Source organism: Stegodyphus dumicola, chromosome 5 (genome assembly GCF_044657685.1).
Source record: "Stegodyphus dumicola isolate Sdum_Otavi_A_Nest chromosome 5, ASM4465768v1".
Taxonomy (NCBI): domain Eukaryota; kingdom Metazoa; phylum Arthropoda; class Arachnida; order Araneae; family Eresidae; genus Stegodyphus; species Stegodyphus dumicola.
This window is the reverse complement of record NC_140772.1, coordinates 115,858,690-115,875,470: the sequence shown is the minus strand read 5'-3', so window position 1 is coordinate 115,875,470 and position 16,781 is coordinate 115,858,690. Positions and strand designations below refer to the sequence as shown.

Sequence of the window (16,781 nt, the reverse complement as noted above, 5' to 3'; positions counted from 1 at the left end):
ACTTGTTGGAAACCATTCTGGAAAGACTAGGATTTCAAAGTAAACTAATGATGATTATTGAGATAAGTAAACGTATCTGAATGTTGATGAAACGAAAAAACATAATTTAATCAAAATTTTTATAAAATGCAACATTTATTTAGCTGAAATGTTCTGTTTACGTAACACAAAACTAATATAAATTCCGACTTACATTCCAAAATCTGTTTAGAAATTTTATATGGATAACGCAGAGAATTGTGTAATTAGTTCGCTTTTCACTTTTTCCATCTTTCAACATCTGCTTGATAGCTTTTTCTCTTTTGTTTAAGGGATTCTTTTGATTTTAGTCACTGACGCCTGAGATTATATGCACTTAGCTGTAAAGCTTCGACGTTTTAGAAATTTAGAATCCTGAGTTGAACCTAGATTCACGCTCTTACAGCACCAATTCAGCCAACACAAATAGATCATTTTAAAAAGTTTATGCGCTGAAATTATTTTGCAGTTTTCAGCTAGATGCGCTTGACAAATTCTGAATGAGAGTAACAAATGCACACAAACTACTGGATTTTGACTACTTCAATTTCCTTAGCTTTGAAGTGTTAACAGTAATTGCTTATAGGAAGATATATGTCGAAACTCTTAATAAGGAATAAATAAGAAAACAAATTGAATTAATTTACTCACTTACATCTGCTCCAATTTTTATTTAGAAACATTAAACGTGTTTTCCTAGTGCGAAACTTTTGTATGCTTAAAAGTTCTGCAAAATCACAGCAGCTAAGATTTTTAATTGAAGGAAAGCATACGGTGAAGTGAACATACGTTCCTATGATTACACATTCAGACTTAAAAGACATCATCAAAGAAGAGCTATCATTGATTAGGAGTAAATAATTGCGCGATGAACCTATCAAAAACATTTTATCCTTTTATCAGTAAATTAAATGCAGTAGCTTTATTTCCAACTATCTGGCTTTGAGAAGCAGGAATGCAAATTTGCTTTGACGGTTGAGATAAAACTGACATACATATGTAGGAGAGTATCTATTTGCTTGGAAACAAGTTAATACATTAAAGGAGTGTTAAATACTTAATACTCATTTAGTAAAACTAACATAAATAGGTGTAGTATAACTCTAAAAAGCCTCTCGGATATATTTTATTTATTTGACTATTTTATTAACTTATATTTATTGTATCACCTTTACCTGGACTAAAATTAAACAAAGAATTTATTTACCTTTGTGAAAAATTCTTCAACGTGTTTATATCCCTTGCTTCGACGTTTTTATGTATTGACAAAGTTCAACATTTTGCCACTTGAGAGAGATATTTATTGCCGGCCGCATGCGCAGGCGTCAGTGGACTAAATATGCACTGCCACGTTTTGAACAATGAAATATGCTCTTTGTTGCATAAATGCGCAATTTTTATTAAAGCGCAAATAAAATTATTTATTTTGCAATTTCAGAAGTCACTTCGCATAGTTGACTGACTATAAAATATTTAACTTATATACTTTATTATACACTTTTTAGCGGGCGGAAGGGGCACTGTTGTTTTGAATGTTGATTTTATGTATCGTTAGGAATTATTGCATGCTCCCGTACATTCTTTGGGATGTTTGTGGTTAGTACATCCTGGTAATAGAATGGAAGAAGCAAGAAGCTCTGTGATTTGAGACCCGATGAGTTTTTGGTTTATTTAATTACGGCAAAGCACACTAGGGCTATCTGCCTAAGGAGAGGGATGCCTTCGTGGAGGACTTTCTAAGGGAAACTGGCTCGTATACACGTCACACGTGGAGAAAACCACGAAAAGGCCCATGCAGCCAGCCCGTTCTCGGGATTCGATTCTCGGACCGAACTACCAGTGTTCAGCGACTTTACCGCTCGGCCGCTGGTGGGCTGAGACCCGCTGAGAGTACAGTTGATTTCTAATGTTTCCCACTTCCGACAACCCTAACAATACCTACAATGTAAGATAATATTTTTTACATTTTTAATTTCTGGAAGGCTAATTATTGAAGGAATAGGCCTATTGTAACTCTGTTGCTTAAATTTTATTAATTTTTTTAAATATATTGTTGCGTTCTACGGATTCATGGATTTGGAGTGATTGATAACAATAATTGATGAAGAATCGAAACACAATTTATTCGTCCGTATTACACAGGACAGTTCCAAATGCGAGTTACAATCGTCGCAAAACTACGATAAACACGCTGAAACAATCAGCAACACAGCCTTCAGGCTATCAGACTATAACGAAGAAGACAGCTTCATGGCAAAGCACTAAACTACAGCTCCCGATTCGGTCGATTGCTCGCAACATAATCTCTGAACTCAAAGCACTACTACTGAACTCAACGCACTCAAGAAACGCTTCACGATAAACTGCTATTCCGCGTACATACAGGGTACTTATTTATAGCCTTTTGATCTGCTTTCGAAACCATTCTCGGGAAAGCCGGTAAGAATTCGTTCTAGAATATTCTCGCTCCGTCTATGGCATATCTCCAGTTTTGTCGCCAAATGTCACCAAATGGGCGATTTCGCGCCAAATCTGGCAACCCTACCTTTCCTTGCCATTTTCTGGCTACCCTTTCCCCTCTTTTTATCTTACCGCAACTGGGCATTTCGTAACAATATTAAACTTATATTTGCATGCCAAGACTAATCTTGGCATACAAATTCTTGTTTTAAGTCTCATCATTCATATATATATATATATATATTAATCTTTTTTAAACGTTATGAGGTTTATATTATTTTTTAGTAGTTATTTTAAATTGCTAGCTTTTTCTGTCATCTGTTGTTTCTCTCGCGTTTAATCGCCAGGATGAAAATGAGTTAAGTGCTTAAATTGAGGTAGTGAAAAGGTTAGTTAGAACGTGTTTCGCTGTTTAGTGCGTACTCTGTTGCTTCGGCCAGCTGTTTGAATTCTGAATTTCGGCTTCGCATTCTTGCCGCCGAAGTTTAATATCACAGCGGTGTAGTTTCTGAGTCAACCTGCGTAATTAAATTAATTTGGTAATCTTGAACTACTAGCTTATCTTTAAATTTAGTTTAATTTTCCATTATCTTTAGTTTAACCGCCAAAAGTTGATGGTGGATTTGTAAGCACAGAGACTGTGCCGTCTGTAAATAACTGAATTCAATAAAAGGATCTTTCACACGCTTTCCCTGTTGTATTCATCGTTTAGACTTAGCGATAAGTCGCTAAAAGACTTTCAGGTAGGTCTTTTGGTTTCTAACTTACTTAATTACGGCAAAGTACTCGAGGGCTATCTGCCTAAAGCGAAGGATGCGCTCACGGAGGACCTTCTAAGAGTATATCGCTTTTGTATACACGTTGTACATGGGTAAAACCCCGAAAACGCCCAACGCCCATGCAGCCAGCTCGTTCGCCGGGATTTGAACCTCGCATTGGACTACTAGTATTCAGCGACTTTACCGCTCAGCCGCTAGTGGGCTTCAAGTAGGTCTAGTAGCAGTTTTAAGTAGGTCTAGTAGCCAAGAAAGCTAGACGTTACAATCTTTTGAATCTAATGATAACTCTCGAGATTGCAGTCTGAATTTTTGGACAGCAATTTTCATAAACTTTGACACAAAATACTCAAGCTCCAGATATCTAAAATAAGAGTAACTGGAATTCTAATACAATTTGAAATTATGCACATCTTGTGGAAATCCATGTTTGAATTTGCGTGAGTATTGAGTGTGTGTATGTGGGTGGCTAATACAATTGATTTACGCTTTAGGTAGAGGTATTAAGTTTTTTAAGCTACGAACGCCTATTTTGCATTTCTTACTTTGAAACAAAATGTTCTGCTTCATATAAAAAGGGCTTGAAAATTTAATTCGGCTTCATAATTTTAAAATCTATTCTAAATTTAAGACAATGAATGTATCAGCAATATTCTCGTTCATTGTATTCTAGATTTTTCCTTCATTCATTAATGTCAAAAGCTGTGTTTAAGAATTAATTTAAATTTATATTTTTGGTTGTCTGTGATTGTCTGTTGTTGTCTGTTGTTGTCTGTGAGCTCAGTTGTATAAACCTCTATTTCTTCGTGCGCATCTTGTTACTGCTTAGAGAAAATTATCCTTCATCTGCACAATTGGTTTGGGTAATCTCGAGACATTCGTTCATATCTTCAGAGTCAGAAATCTGCAGAATTGTTCTTTGCTTATGTTGATCAAACCTCTTGAGGTACGCTTGATTACTTGACATTGAGATCAAAACAGTTGATTACTTGCTTATTTTGATCGAAACCCTTCAGTTACCGCTGTTTACTTGAGCCTGAGATCGAAACCATTGATTACTTGCTTATTTTGATCAAAGCCCTTGAGTTACCCTTGATTATTTGACCCTGAGATCAAAACCCTTACTTAGTTTCGTCTTTTCATCAAAACCCTTGAGTTAGTCATGATTATTATTTGACCCTGAGATCAAAATCCAAGATTATGTTCTTATTTTGATCAAAACCCTTTAGTAAATAACATTGCATGCTTATCTTACCATTTTTATAAATGATTTCTAAACTTTGAATACTGTAGGACACAGGTTATAATTCTCTTATTTTTTCCACGTCAGTTACTTCAGAATGTGGTGAAAGAAACGCAAAATGGAGTCTGAATAGTATAATTTCTTATTTATGTTAGTGGAGTGCTATCTATCATTAGAAAATTGCTAAATAAATTTAAAAAAATAGTACACTGGTGTGCAAAACTTGAGCAACAGCAGAGTATTTTGTCATAACTCCACGAGAAATCAACTGAGAGACATGAAATGCAGAAATGAAGGAGAGTATTATGTACTAAAGGATGACGAAAGCATCGGAGCTGAAAAAGGAATACAATGCATACGTTATGGAATCAAACAAAAACAAGCTTTATTGAACGCATAGTATCGTGACTCATGATTGTCTTTCCAAGAGGAAGAACAACAAGCAGATATTCCTTAACATTGGATATGCGCTCCCCTGACTGCAATGGTTGCTTCGCACCGTCTCCGCATACTCAAAACCAGCTGGTGCAACACTTCTTGCGGTAGAAGTGCCCATTCCTCAATCAGCATCTGTTTGAGTTGTTGGGTGTTCTCCGGAGGATGTAAGCGTACTGCAATGCGTCTCCCCAAAGCATCCCAAACATGTTCGATGGGATTTAAATCTGGGGAGTACGCTGGCCAATCCATTCGAGTTATATCTTCACTTTCCAGTAGCTCCTCAACAGCAAGAGTCCGATGTGGCCGTGCGTTGTCATCCATAAAAATTAAGTCTGGGTCAATGGCACCTCGGAACAGTGTCTTTCCTTGATGTTACTGGTATAAAACTGGGTCCCGACCTCTCTCCAAATCAAAATGCGTTGAGAATCGCTTCTGATACTGAACTGACTCTCATCCGTAAAGACGACTCCATTGATCAGTTTATAAGGTATTTCTCACACTTCCCTAGCGTGCCTTCGTGGTGTAACGGTAGCACGTTGGGCCGGTATTCCATAGATCCGTGGTTCGATTCCCGGCGAAGGCGGTTGCATATTTTTCATCTCTCTGCTTCCAATTAACCTAATGACTCTACAAGTGGTGCCCGAACTAAAAGGGTTGTGGATGATGATTCGCCGCACCCAGGATTTGGCGACTAGGTCCCCTAAAACCCTAGTCACTCTTTAAAAAGGCGAGTATATAAGGTATTTCTCCCACTTCCCTAGCGTGCCTTCGTGGTGTAACGGTAGCACGCTGGGCCAGTATTCCAGAGGTCCGTGGTTCAATTCCCGGCGAAGGTGGTTGTATATTTTTCATCTTTTCTGCTTCCAATTAACCTAATGACTACAAGTTGTCCAGTTTTTGTGCTCTCTCCACCACTGTAAACGGTGATGTCGGTGGCCAACTTTCAACGGGAGGCAGCGTTCGGGACGGCGGGCGAAAAGGCCTCCTTTGTGAAGGCGTCTGGCCACAGTAAACCGCGACACTTGTCGCCCCGTTGCTGTGCAGAGTTGCTGAGCAATGGCGCTTGCTGACTGCTGTCGGCCATTTTTTGCCTGCAGGACAATATATCGGTCATCCCCTGCAGTTGTCGTTCTCGGACGGCCACCACCAACCTTTCTAACAGTTGTACCTGTGGTTTGGAACGCTTTCCAAGCGCGCGAAACAACATGATTTTGTTGATTCCGAACTCTGCAGCTACACTGGTGACAGTACGTCCCTCCTCCAGCTTTCCGATCATTCTTCCACGTGTGAAGTCGTCCAGGTGATTTCTTCTAGCCATATTTCACGAACTGACTCACTGGCACTTGCAGGGAATATGTTGAATTGTTCCAAGTTCCAAGTTCCACTTATGCCGAGATTATCAAGCATTCTGCTTGATGTGTTCCGGCTGTCATCAGATGTTTGCTCTTTGGGCGCTGAAAAGTGAATAAGTTCGAAGTGTGAGTCCAGAAGGACAGGAGCTAATGGCGATGTTGAATTGCGCCTCCGTCCTTCCTTTTATTCTACTGATGAGCTGCGCGCACCGACATCACGCGTTTTGTGTACGCTCACGTCGCCTCTGACGTTTCGTTCCTCATATCTGCATACACATGCCGTTTCTACTGACTTACCTGTTCATTGTACTGATCTCCAGACCTCCTTTTCTGCAATTTCATGGCTATCTGCTAAATTTTTACATTGTTCCTTAAGTTTTGCACACCAGTTTAATTTCAAAGGTCAATAAATTATATTTTAACGCTCTAGCAATGTAGAAGAGGCTTTATTTTTTTTAGCAAATTTTTTTCTTATAACTAAAGAAAACCTAGTTATCAAAATCCATGTAAAAGAGTTAATACTTTTCGAAATCTTAACTCTAAATACATAATGCAACTAAAACAAAAGTTCAGAAAGAGCTTTTTACGTAATAGCTTATTGTGGCTTGCACAAAACCTTAAAATGTTTAAGAATTTAATAATGTTCTTATATTAGTCCATACGTCAAGCATAATTATTTCAGCATTCATCGCGTTGTCATACAACTTTATCTTCAAATGTATTTAAATTAAATTCCAATTCAATAATATTTTTTAGACATTTCATGACTGCATGTATTTTGTAACAGATGTATTTTTTGTTAATGCTACCTACAAATCAATTCTGATATGCATCATTATATTCTCCATAACATTTAATTTGCAGCTGGTACAAAAATATCAATAAACATCTTTCCATTCAGTAAATTAAGTCAATTTAAAAGGAGAAATATTATTTTAAACCATTTTAAAAAGTATGTATGGATTCATTTAAATAAAATTAATTTTTATCGTAGAGAGTAATATTTTTTTTATTTTATTGTTCTCAATTATTAATATGTATATTTAATTAATTACATCAGATATTAATAAATTAAAACAGCTTTTTACTATTACAAAAATAGATAATAAAGCAACTAATAACTTTAGCATTATATGAAAACAATACGCTGAAATTATTCATAAAGAACTTCTCAACGCAACTACTTATCAATTAGCCAACCTTACAGAAACATCTATAATAAACAGGATTAAAACTTTTCATAAGAAACTCAATATTACTTTCAGTGCAAACTACAACAGATTTACTAATCTTTATGTGATTCCCAAATTCCATAAAACACCATTAAAATTTAGATTTATAGCTAATGGAACTAATAATTACAAGAAAAATGTAGAGTATTATTTTTCAATTCAACTTAATAAAATCTGTAAATTTATTTTCAATGATTGTAACACTAATCATAACTATTGCTGGATCATTCATAATAACACTCCTGTCATTAATACCATTCAAACCATTAACATCCAAAACATTAACTGCTATGATTTTGAAAACTTATATACCTCACTTCCTCTAGAAGAAATCTATACCAGTCTACTTGATCTACCTAAACTTTTCCCTAATATACTCAATATCATGACTCTTGACAAATGGAAAACCTACCTAAAATGCACACTTTTTCATAACTACATCAAGTTTCAAAATCAACTTTTTAAACAAGTCAGAGGATTGCCAATGGGCTTACATTCCAGCACCTCGATCTGTAATATCTTTTTATTTGTCAAAGAATTTAACTTCCAAAAAAATCTACAACCACAAGAGTTAAATTACTACAAACACACCTACAGATATATTGATGACCTTATTACAATTAATAATTTTGGTAAAATTGAACACTCCGAGATTTATCCGAATTGTCTTACACTTAATAAAACTAATAATTCACAAAATAGCATAGACTTTCTAGATCTTCAAATCATCAACTACAAAAAATTTTTACTTTTTGACAAAACAAGAAACTTCAATTTCAATACTAACAAATTAATAAATTGGAACTCCAACATATCCAAAAAAGTAATTAACAATACTATAATTAATCAAATACGACGAATTAAAACTATAAGCACAGATACAATAGATTTACAACGCGAAATTTTGATCCTTATCAAAATTCTCAAAAATAATCTAATTCCCATTCAATTTATCAACCATTGCCTTAAAAGAGCAGGCGTTAAATACTCACTCTAAATCATTTAACTGATAGGGATATGATAATTCGTTCCTAAACCTGAGAAGGCGGTATAAGTTGGATGACTGTCAGTTGGATGATTTGTATATAGTGTAATTACTCAAAAACATGTGGCATTGGAAATATCGTTCGTTAATTACAGTAATGCTGCTAACTTTCATAACTGTCGTTTCGCTATATTACAAATTTTAGATCTCGTTAGCAAAATGTCTTATTAAAATGAAATGAAGATTTAAATTATTAAGAAATATGTTTATTCATCAATTAAAAAATTGAAAGATAAATCAAAGATCTTAAATCACATTGAATATCAACACTGTCGAAATTGTATATTTCAACACTGTCTCATGGAATGGTATCGCGTACTATGTCGTATGGCTCATAAAATACATGCTAGCATAACGTGACAAAATTGAAACTTTTTAAAGACTCAGTTAAAGATATTTGTAACAACAAGAGCGAATAAACAGTTAGCTGAATGGACAGAAAGTACATACTCATAGAATGAGGGAAACAAAACTAGTACGTATTTATACAGAAATATTAGACCTGTATTAGACAGCTTGGTTTAATTCGTTCTATGCCATAAAACCAGAAAGAAAGTTTATTCTACCTAAAAATATGCCAGCTACATTAGACAACGAATAAATTATCCCTATTTAGAACCTGCATGAAAATAATACCACACGTATTTATGTATTATCTTCATTATTAATAACTTCATTATTAATATGATGAAACTTTTCCACGAACATAAGCAATTTGCCTTTGATTGACGCCAATACTTTATTATTAAAATTCTGAAGATCGCGTTTCAGCATATCAATATGCCATGGCAGGAAAGTTTTAAGAAACCTCTTAGTTATAGACGTCTGTATACTGTCAGAACTAGTGTCCAGTTCGGATGTATTACGTAATCGATCAAAACATGCCAGTGGGAATCCGCAGAATCTCACTCTTAAGTGCTGTGTTTAAGTGCTCTTTGTAGGTGGCCGTGCCTTCGGCAATTGAGTACTCGAGTGATTTTCCTGCATTCAGCTTAGAATTTCGATGATGAGAAACGGTTATTCAAGGAGTAAATGCTCAGCATATCAAAGCTCTTTTCACAATAATTCTTGGCATTTGTGTCGTAGTATTATGGTAGATGAAGCCTGACTAATGTACTAGCCGTTGATATGTCTTGTCCGGTTTTGAGAAAGGTTTGACGCAGGTACAACGTTTCTTGTTAATGAGAGAATATCTAGAGCAATTAAAATTATTAGTAATGATCAGTTATAAGCAATTAGTAGAGGTAATATGTAAATCCAACTGAAATGATATAAAGATAAAGCATATCACCTGTTATTAAATTAGGAAAAATTTAATTAAAATGAATGACTACCCTGTATATAAAACATATTTTAACCTAATATTGTCATTTATTAAATGCAATGCAATTTTTCAATGAAGAAATTAAAAGTTCTTCGTATATTGTTTGTCGCAATTTATAATAAAATCTGATAGCTAGAAAATAAAACTCAGTCTCTGAAATTTCTCATCTCATCTACGATAAAATAAATTCAAGTATGCAATTGGGTAACATATAAATAATGATAGCTACGCTCATCTGTCACCTATCTAGTTTTTTACTTATTTAATGTAGTTATTTATTTATGAATCAAATGCTAACATGATTATTAACTTAATGTAAACTGCTATTTAAAGTAGCATTTCTTTTTTCAATGAAGTAAAAGCAGCTTCAAAAATAAGCATACTCAGATCAGTTACAATGTTTTAATTTTATATAATTTGTTTTCAATTTCACGAAAACGACTTTGTGCAGTTTAAAATAAACAACACGCCATTTAACATATATATCAGCATTAAAAAGATATCCATATCGCTGATAGCAATTTATTGGAATTTAATTGGTAGTGTTGTTTTTACAAAACGCAGGAGAAATTACAGAAATTATTATGTTACACATGCAGCTTAGAGTATTAGTTTGGGGAAGGCGGAAATCCGAACTGTCGCCAAAAGGGTTTGTTAAAGTTTTTTACGTTCACTTTTCACGTAAAATTCACGTAAAAGTTTCACTTAAAATTCTCTTCAACAGCAAAATCACAAAATATTTAAAAGGAGCATTTCTTTAGAATTTCCGATAGAAAGTCTCGCAAGCTGGAGATAAAAATGTTTAATTTCCTACTGCGTTGCCACTGGTTGCTTTTAAATGAAAAAATTCAGTTTTGCTAATCAAAAATTAACAATTTAAATTTAAAGAGGCCGCCCAGTCGGTATAATGGTCAGGGAAGCTGATTGCGATACCGAAGAGCCTGCGTTCGAATCTCGGAGAAGGCATGGTTGTAACTGTCCGTTTCTTCATAGGAAAGGCGATGGTGGCCCACCTATCGGGTGCCTCCATAATAAAGAGACCACCACATTTGGCCTTGTATAAATTAATGGACTGGGTTACATTTGTAATTGTTCACAATCTGCCATTGGAGAAAAAAAGTTTAAAGAGTTTGTTAATCAAAAATTCTTTAAAGTTTTACAAAAAAGAAACAGATAATAAAACAAATTCAAAATTCAGATTTCCAGGTGCCCATGTTGGGGTGTAGGACTACTTTATTCAAATTGGACTGTTCTAGGACCATAGTTTTTTTCACAATGCGAGAAACATGGATACATTCCTGCAGATTTTTCATGATTTAATTTCTTTTAATATAATACAAGGCAATAATATTTGGTGACAATAATCTGAAAAGTGATACGCTGTTTATAGTTATTTAACGAAAAATACCGTTTCCGAAATTCAAAAGTAAACTTATATTCCATTCGAGACTAACGTTCCTTTTGGGCTTTAGAAAAATGACGTTGGACTCTGAACTACGTTCATCATGCCTCCCGATAGGAACGGAGTGGTATCTCTAAAATTGTTCAGAAAGATTTCGAAGTTTTCTAGAAAATCCAAACTGAAAAGCGAATTAGTACGAACAATTATTTCAATTTCAAAAAATCGAAAACTGTGCTTTTGTCTGACAATAGGAATCAGTCGAAAACCATTTTATTTGCTTTTGTTTCATATACCTAATATGTCCTTTTATCCTAAATATTAAAGATCTTCGGATTTATGCTGTATAAGTAAAATCATGCTTACAAAGAATTTGACAAATGCGCTAAGCTCTCAAATGTAAAAAACGAAATACCAGACCGTCATTCGTATAAAATATAGCAGATTGTACCCAAGTTAAACATATTAATCTCTAAGTTACGTAAATACTACTTTTGCACTAAACGATATTTTTAGATTATAGCTTTCTACGAGTTTTTACAACTTTCATTTCGACAAAATATTATTTTATACTAATATTGCGATTCTATAATTTATATTTTCCTGTATTTTTCATACTTTCTGAAATAATAATGCTCGAAAAGTCCCAAATCTGCTTGCTAGAAAGCAAAAGCATATATAAAAATGCATAGCAAATGCTATTGTCAGCACTTCAGTAGCTCTAGTAGTATAATTTTAATAGATAACAAATTATTTAAAAATCATATCCGCATGAATTTCATTTCATAACAGATAATCATTATGAAATATCATTATTCAATTCTTTCCTGTTATCTTTACGAGCCTTTTTATCTAAATTATATTTCAAAAATTTTATGTGTGGGTATGTCTTTCATACTGAAAGGTTTATGTATATGTTTACATATACACATACACGAATATATATATATATGTAAGCTGATTCAAAAAGTTATAAATAACTTGGACAATGCATACATACTACTTCAATAAAGAGAATGTTATTTGAATAAGAGCCCGTAGTTTTCTAATTAATTTTGAATAGAAAATTGTATAAGGGGAAATGTAGAAATTTTTGTTATACGCAAAAGGGATATTTATTGTGTACGGAACACAACTACCTTAAATTTTAGCTCCATGAAGACAACTAGATTACTTATTTCTCGTCCTAACCTTTCAGTAAAGTAATACCAAGGAAGGAGTTTAAAAGGAGTTATAGGAGAAGTTTCAAAAGGAGCCTTTTAATCTATTTTTCCAGCCTAGCAGCAATAACAGAATATTGTCAGCTCGTGCAATAACAGAAAGTCTCCTCTGCTTGCTGGATTAACGAAACACCAAAATTAAACTGAAACTTTTAAAATATGAGATTCACATGGCGAAGTATGCCTATAAATTTTGGTTCAAGCAAAGGCTAAAACTGATTGAAGTATTTAAATCCATAAGCTTGGAAAAAATGATATCAGGATGGTCAGCGATAACTGCCAAATAGTTCTGTGCTAAATTCAAGAACTCTGCTCAAATATACCTTAGCTACTTTGTATCCTAGTGGGAGTCGACGAAAGTGGAATGGCTGTATAGGCAAAATAATAAGTCAGTTAGTTATTAAGCATAATAACTCTTTATGATGATCTGAATATGATTTGAATACATTCTTCTATTGGTCGTTTAATTCTTTCATACGTTTTGTATACATTTTCTATTATTCCAACAAAAGTCACAGTCAGTTAAAACTCACGGTCGACTCATATTGTGACTTGCTAATCATGATTATTCCCACAATGTAGATGCTTATATTCAAAGACTTCTACTGATTTAGAATTACTTTAGTGACTTTAGGCTTCTATCCGAAATTTGCTTCATTCAGATGTCTCTATGCGATTTTTGAAGATAGTCAATAATCTTTGCAATTACATTGTCACCAACAGCCTTCTTCTGTCGTCACTGATCACTTTTCTCAGATACATGTCAATCCTGCAAAGGTTTCTCCTACATTTAATCATCTCGAGTGGGAATTCTGTCCGATGAGCTGATAGTGAAGGTTTAATTCAGGTCATCTTGCTGGCGGCTAAGCCATGTTTGGAGTACTCGCTTCGGAGCCATATACGTAAATGCAGTTCTGCCGGAGTGGCTGCAATTTCAAAAGGATACAGCTACAGCTACAACTTGTCTTCTTCCGCGCTATGTGTGTATTTAAATATCGATGTATGTCTCGAAAGGTAATCTACAAAAAGTTAAATTGACATTTTCATCTGAGATGTATAATGTCTTATTTTACGAGCTAAATAACAGAATTTATAAGAAAGTTAATACTTTCAATTTAATTTAATGCATATTTTACAGGAGTTGTAGAAAAATAGTAAAATTCAATTTATTAATTAAAATGTAATATCTAGCAACCATATTTGTTTTAGGCCAGTTTCCTTTCCACGAATTAGTTTTATTAATGCGACTACAAATATACACTTAGTAATTTTTTCTAGTGATTAATTAGCAAATAGGCTTCAGAAAATATCTCTTGCTTGTAAACCAACGAGTAGAAAATACCATAAGAAACATCTTTGTCGGGTAAAAATAGATTAATATACATGTTTGCAATGAAACAAGTATAATAACTTTTGTGGTAAATTAAGCAATCGTTTTCTTCATTCTATAATATCCCGAAAAATGTATACTTATATATAGGTGCGTGTGTGAATTGCGTCTTAAAAAAGATAATGCATCTTAATTACATTATATTTTCTAAAATTTATTTCAAACAGATTTGCGCAATTTTTCATTATTGATAACTACTCTTATAAATTTAAAATTTAAGCTTTTCTTTATTTGTATCCGTACTTTATTTATGAATCAAGTGCCAAAGAATATACAGTGGGCATATGGATGGAAAAACTGTTGATGGATTGCAATGAAGTATATGAAAATAATTTGTAAGGCATTTATTAGAATATCTTAAATTAATAGCCCAGAAGGGTTATTAATTTCATGATTATTTTAATTAATTTTTTAAAAAAATAATTTAATGCTTTGAAGGGCATTTTGCGTCAATTCACTTTTCAGACTGTTGCCACCAAATATTATCGACATGTATTATATTTAAAGAAACTAAATAATTAAAAATCTGCATGAATGCATGAATGTTTTTCGCATTGTGCAGAAACAACGGTATCTAGAGCCATCAAATTTTGAATAATGTTGTCCTTCAACCGAAAATAAGCACTTGGAAGCCCGAATTTTGAATTTCGATTTTTTTATTATCTATTTCATTTTTTTAAAACGGGAATTTTTGATTAACTCAATGATTTCAAAGCGAGCAATAGCAACACTGTACTGGAAATTTTTCTATTCTCCAGCGCGCGAGACTGGGTATCGGAAATTCCAAAGATATGCTGTTTTTAAATATTTGTGATATTGCTTTTGAATTGAATTTTATGTGTTTTAAGTGGGAAAAACATGATATTTAATAAAGGTAACCCATAAAACTTTAAAAAAAGCGTCCTTTTCGCCGTAAAATACGATTTAAAAGGGAAACATATATATATATATATATAGAGAGAGAGAGAGAGAGATAATTTGAAAGTATAAACAATGACCGATGACCTTTTTTTTTTACATTTTTGTTTAAAAAACCAAATTTAATCGTATTTATTCAAAAGTAGTCATAACTTGCTCAAAATATTCGAATTTTATGCATCGTGAATCGAAATTTCGAAGTCGTTTAACTTTTTACATAATAATGCGTTAAATCCGCACCTTAACGCAGTTTCGGTTGTTGTTTCTAACAGGCTCGGATTGTCAGATGAAAGAAGGTCAAAAAGCATTATCGTGCAATAAAATATCTTTTCATCAGAACTGAAAATAATTTTAACTTGTCTACTATAATACAGAATGACTAAATAAATACTATAATACAGAATGACTATATAAATTATATAGCTCGCTTTACATTTTGCAATTTTTGGTGTTACATTGAACGTTATGCCAGTATTTATCATATGATAAAAATCATACCTGCACTTTCTACCCGTCATATATGTTACCAAATGAAACTCTGGATGACTGATATATAACTGATATTTAACTTTTGATAGGAGAAATATGGCTTTATGAAAACATTACTGATGCAAATTTAATGCATATCTAATTTAACGCATATCTTTGCAACAAAAGGAGAAAAGGAACCTTTCTCTTAGTGGTGTGAAGCAGAATTTCATCAAAATCTAATATTTTGAATACGGAGTTAAAACAGTTTTATGGAGACGCTGAAGCTTAATTTTTGTTTCAAATAATAATCACACTTAAAAAGTAAAGCAACTATGCACTTTAATGAAAGCCGTATTTAAGGTGACAAAAGGCCTCGTGAGCCTGGTTTTATTATGACTGGTTTAACTTATAAGAAAACAAGAAATCTTCAAAACATTTCGTCTCTCATTACAAACCGCATTTCAATTTACTGTTGAGTCGCAATCCACGCTTAAGAACCTCTGAACTAAATACTGAAAATTTTAAAACCGATCTTAAAATTAAATATTAAAATGACTTTCCCTTTAATAGTTGTTCACATATATTTAAAGCATTTTGCAATGTTTTTTTTTTTTTTTTCTTTTTTTTCCAGTTTAATTTTATTTACCTATTATTGCATTATTTTGAATAAAAATTAATTTTTTAAAGTGTCATTCATGCCAAAGCCTAATATGCATAATATATTACAATATTTTATACATTAGTGTGACATGCTTCTAATGCATATGTTTATCCAACAGGTAAGCAGTTTGAAATTTCGAATATACTATGCTGTTGGTAAGTCAAATTTTTCTCTGTCACTTTAACGTCGAATTAACTTGGTTTTACCGTACCGCGAAGTTCTTAAATTCACTGCCCTACCTTCAATTTTTTGTCCGCGGAGTTCCCGTTCTTTCCATTCACTCGACAGAAGCTCTCACATAAATGATATATTGCCCCCTGAGGAACCCTAACGAAGCCATTTACCTAAATATTTCACCGAGAAGCTTTACGCTTTCTTTTCCTTATTTGAGACTTCTTTCTCTACAGAATACAGCATCAGTAGCTCCCCATTTTCCATTCTTTTCCCTGCTCAGTTGTATAGAGATATAGACATCTTGTCATAATTTACGATAACTGTCTGTCTATCTATCCGGCTCATAGACTTTGCCGGATAAGTAAGTACTTCGAGTTGAAGTGTAAGGAGCTGAAAGTCATTGTGAGGAAGAATGGTTTCAATTCTCGCGCTTTTTATTTTTTAACATTCGATAGAAACCAAGAGTCAGATTCCACCTTCAAAATGTGATTTTCGCTAAAAGTTTCGCTAAAAGACCATCTATTTATTACAATTTGGAAACTAAAAATTTAAAATAAATATGAAGCAGTATTTTCCTGTTTAAAAAATTCCAGTTATATTATTATTATTATTTTAGAATGACAAGCCTTAGTGCTCTCAGTGTTTATAGCCACGCTCATA

General features: G+C 33.4%; 1 protein-coding gene across 2 annotated transcripts in view; it reads left to right on the top strand.

Annotated features, from left to right (window-relative positions):
- Positions 1-16,781, top strand: part of IA-2 (tyrosine phosphatase IA-2) — a 991,654-nt gene that overhangs the window by 643,494 nt on the left and 331,379 nt on the right. The gene's annotated exons all lie outside the window — the stretch shown is intronic.